The 4,718-nt window shown below is 49.8% G+C and overlaps 1 protein-coding gene across 1 annotated transcript in view; it reads right to left on the bottom strand.

Annotated features, from left to right (window-relative positions):
• Nucleotides 1-628: 628 nt before the first annotated feature.
• LOC123164794 (probable dolichyl-diphosphooligosaccharide--protein glycosyltransferase subunit 3) overlaps nucleotides 629-4,718 on the bottom strand; it is a 7,668-nt gene continuing 3,578 nt past the window's right edge. Inside the window, exon 2 of the mRNA XM_044582362.1 lies at nucleotides 629-855. The gene's annotated coding sequence lies outside the window, so the exon portion shown is untranslated. The remainder of the gene's footprint in view (nucleotides 856-4,718) is intronic.

Genomic DNA, 4,718 nt, shown 5'->3' with positions numbered 1-4,718 from the left:
TCGAAATTCATATTTGTTAATTTTTCCAACAACTAAACCACATATCACATGGGAAACTTATTTTATTTTATTTTTTTGACATTTCCATCATTTTCTTTTGTTTTTTCTAAAACTGAAAAGGCGATCAGGGGGGTAGAGTTTGAAAATGAGGCATTTAGTACCGGTTGGTCTGGCCAACCGCGACTAAAGGACTAACCTTTAGTCGCGGTTGGTCTGGCCAACCGCGACTAAAGGCCTTCGGGCCAGCCTGAGGACCTTTAGTCCCGGTTGGCCAGGCCAACCGGGACTAAAGCCCCTCCCGTCCGCCAGCCGTCGACCGAGCGCGCTGGGCCCAGATAGTTGGTCACGGGTCTCCTCCCGAACCGCGACTAAAGACCCCTTTGGTCGCGGTTCGATTATTTTGGGGACTAATGAGGGCGTATGGAAGCCTCTTTTTCTACTAGTGTGCTGCGTCTCTAGCAACAAAGAGACCACCTCCGTCTCTTTTCCTCAGACCAGCTGACTGGCAATGGGTAGCAAAGATGCAGAGAGCATTCACCAAGCCGTTTGATGAATAACTCATGGGTTACTAACAAAGATGACATATTAGCTATAGCCCACCATACTATCATAAGATTACCCAGACAAGTCCACGGTTAATATCCTTGGCCGGTGTTACTGCCTGAGAACAGATATCAGCTAGGATTTACCATTGTTCAAGTAATACTGCAAGTTAAAATCCTCGGTATAAAATGACTCGGTTCTCTATATTCCACAATAAAGCACCAGAGAATTGAAATGCTAAACTTGCTAGTACGACGTTACAACCAAAATGATGCTCTATCTCAGTATGGCCGATCTGGATGACTCCGCGTCCTGAAATGAAAATAAGCACACAGTTAAATATTTGTCCAGAGCAGCATTAGACTTGATTTAAAATAACTGTTACAGTAGAAGGCAAGCAGAATAAATATGCCTTATTTTAGTAAAATAAACTGCATTCTAGCTAACTAGGTCCAGAGCATAAATTACGCCTCAAGTATGGACACGGTTTAAAACTCAAATTGTATTCATATAAATCAACTCAAGTAGCATAACAGGTGACCAGAGCACCATTAACTGAGAAAGAGGCAGCTTTAAGACGTAATATTGCTAGCTCTCAACTAGTAAAACTGAAAAAATGGCCCAAACACAAGTGTTTTATACTAGTCCAATGCACTTCATGCTCCCATCTAGTCCACCACCAGGATACTTGGCTGCTATTTCTGGTTCAAACTTTTACCCACAACATCACTGTGATCATAATGGATACATATTGCAGGATGTGTCCTTAGAAGATGATGAATACAAAGGCATCATATTGGCTAATCTAATAAAATTTATAGTCTCAACATGGGCACAAGACAGTAAGGAAATAACTCAAGTCATGTCAGTTAACTTTTCCTTTTTGTTCATTGGCTGTCAGTAGACAAGACAATGTCGAAACAAGATGAACGAGTAAGTATGCCATTACATACAATGTGCATTGACTATGGTAAAGCCACAAAGTTTGTCCGTATCTCAGGCGTGCCAGATAATTCAATGTTGACTCTTTGTATGAGTATAGCCTACATTTGATCGTTTTCCTTTTAAATGTCAGGTTAAACATGAATTTGAAGTATCATTACATTGCACCCCATTTAGCAGCAAAAAATCCAACAGACTGGTAACTTAAACCAGATTCAAACAAGGACAGCTGCTGTAAAATCTGGTCTGATGTGGTGAACTAAAAAATATATATGGTTCAGCATGTGGTTTGTCAAATGCTCACCCCAAATACTGGGAAACATCTTGACACTCAGATGAATTTAATATCAGTAGATTTATTGTTACAAATATTTTTATGGTACTAATTCGTAATGCCATTTACCAACATGTACTTGTAAAGAGGCGGTATAAGTTGAAATCACGAATGAATTCACAGAGTATCCACGAGAATGACTACTCCCCACGTTCCCTCCATTTCACAATATATGCCCATATTCGTGGAAAGGCATGCAAGTCAAGGTGAGAAAATCACCAGCACAGTTATTGCAGTATCTCCAACCTGTACACTTATTATAATGCTGTGACGTTGGTTGGGTGGCAATAAATATAGTATTTGCTACTCCCTCCAATCCATAATAAGTGTCGCAGTTTTGAACTTTTAATTGGGTTAACTATCCTCATGGAGCGAAATATGCTGGGAATACAAACTTATCCAGCATGCTCACTATTCACGAACTCGCAAATCGTTGCTTGATACAAAACAACTCATCATGTGTGCTCACTTTGGTCCAAACGTGGCCAGGTCAAACGATTTTGCACATGTGGGGCAGTAGGTAAACCTAATCACACCCCGGGCCAGGCCAGGTCTCGGCCAGGCTTGATAAAGGCCAAAGTGAAAATTTTGTGCATCCTTGGTCTATGTTCTTGTACCATCCCTAAGACCATGTCGTTCAAGTATTTCATAGATTTTGTGCATCCTTGGCCTATGTTCTAAGGACACTCACAGTGCACACATCTAAATTACTACATGCTAATAGTTCCACCTCAGCTAGATAAAATCATGCATGCAACTTCCCCCAGCGCAAAGTGCCAAAGTATCTACAAGTTGGCCAAACCATTTAATAACCAACTACAGCTTCTCTGTGGTAAAATTAGCTCCTCCCAGACAGAAGCATATTTCGCCATCTCATGTTCTCTCTCCTTCACACCTTAATCACTCTCAGATTTGATAGTAAAAACGAGGCATGGATCTTGGTGATGGTCAAAGGATTTGAAAATGGTACCCTGCAGACAGCAAATGTTTCATACAAGCGGAAATATGGAACTTTCAAAATTTGGTCATGATGGCAAACCAAGGAGAAAGAAGATGGGCAGCGCCCTAGTTCTGAGAGATGGAGAAGATTCCGAATAGGAGTGGTAGTGGATAGCACCATAATATGGTGGCGGTACGATGGCAGCAACTGCCAGGCAGCACCACGAGTAATCGTGGAAGCCCTCTAGTGTCCTGTGTTGAGCAGTGTCCCATGTTCTGGATATGATCGTCTTTCTCCTCAGGAACATACTCATAGTTATGCTGCTTCGCTCGCTTGGCTTCTCCCCTTGCAGTGCCAGCGAGCAGGCGGGAGTCAGGAGGAGAGGGCAACTGCGGCGTCTGGAAATGGCGACTAGTGTGGCCGGCGGTGGTCCTTGGTTTCGGGTGACTGCTTCGTGCGTGTGGCAGAACCAGGGATCCTACCGGACCTGCTCCGTAGGTTGTAGGGGAAGGATGGAGGAGGGCGCGGCGATGAGCGGGCGCGCCGGCGGCTGGGCGACGTCTAGGAGGAGGATGGCGGCGGCAGCTAGGGTTAGAGGCGGCTAGGGTTCCGGCTCCTCTGGGAGCCGGGCAATAGGGATAATAATATTCTTATTGCTTATAATTCCAAAAAGAGTCTTACAGCCTATATTTATAACCTAGATAACTTGCATAAGAATTAACCTAAGATAACTTGTGGGCTAAGATTGCCCGGTGGGCCTAGCTAAACCGGCCATAACACTTCTCCCCGCCTGCACAAACAGCTCGTCCTCGAGCTGTAAGGTGGGGAAGCGCTTGCGGAACTCCTCGAGGCGATCAACCAGCGTCAAACACCTTCTCGACAGCTGGGGCGGCCAGGTCGGCGGCGACGGCGTCCTCCGGAATGTAGTCTGCAACCTCCAGGTAGAAGAGTCGCGGGCAGGCATGGCCGGGCGTGTAGGGCTCATCGCAGTTGAAGCACAACCCTTGGCGGCGACGCTCGAGTAGCTCGGCTGAGGTGAGCCGGCGGAACGGGCGCACCGCGGTCGCGGCGAGGGATGCCGCAGAAGCCTGCGCCGGCCGACCCTGCGCGGAATCCGGCCCGGGTAGCGACCCAGCGGTCCGGGACGGTGATTCCTGCTGGATGGCCACCGCGCGGCGCTCGAACGCACGGGCGTAGTACATGGCCGACTGGAGATCCTGGGGTCCCCGAAGCTCCACGTCCACACGGATGTGATCCGGAAGTCCACCGACAAAGAGGTCGGCCCGCTGCTGCGCCGTCACGCCCGACGCATGGCATGCCAGGGCCTGGAAACGGTCGGCGAAGTCCTGCACCGTGGAGGTGAAGGGAAGGCGGCCGAGCTCCGCCAGACGGCTCCCGCGAACCGGAGGCCCAAAGCGAAGGAGGCAGAGCTCGCGGAACCGCTCCCAAGGGGGCATGCTGCCCTCGTCCTGCTCGAGGGCGTAGTACCAGGTCTGGGCTGCACCGCGGAGGTGGTAGGATGTCAGCCAAGTGCGCTCCGACGCGAGCGTGCGCTGGCCACGGAAAAACTGCTCACACTGGTTGAGCCAGTTAAGTGGGTCCTCCGTGCCGTCATAAGTGGCGAAATCGATCTTGGCGAACCGTGGCGGAGTCTGGGTCGGCGCGCCATGGCCGACCGGCTCGGCGGTGCGGAGCAGTGATGATGACGGCGCCCGGTCAACGGTGGGGAGGCCGTCGTAGGCCCTCGCGGAGCCAGACGAGGCCCCAGACTGCAGCGTGGGTACCGGTGGGTCCCCGGCCTCTGTGTAAACTGGCGGTGGCGACGTCCCGGTTAGCCAGGCCGGGATCGGGGACGGTGACGGCGGAAACCGGACTTGCTGGATCAGAAGTCCTCCCGGTGGGGACTGGCCCAGTCCGGAGCTGGGCGAGGGCGGTGGGAGCTGGACCGGCGCGGTTGGG

This window comes from Triticum aestivum, chromosome 7D (genome assembly GCF_018294505.1).
Source record: "Triticum aestivum cultivar Chinese Spring chromosome 7D, IWGSC CS RefSeq v2.1, whole genome shotgun sequence".
Taxonomy (NCBI): Eukaryota; Viridiplantae; Streptophyta; class Magnoliopsida; order Poales; family Poaceae; genus Triticum; species Triticum aestivum.
The sequence above is the reverse complement of the archived record's forward strand: the minus strand, read 5'-3'. Positions and strand labels throughout refer to the sequence as shown.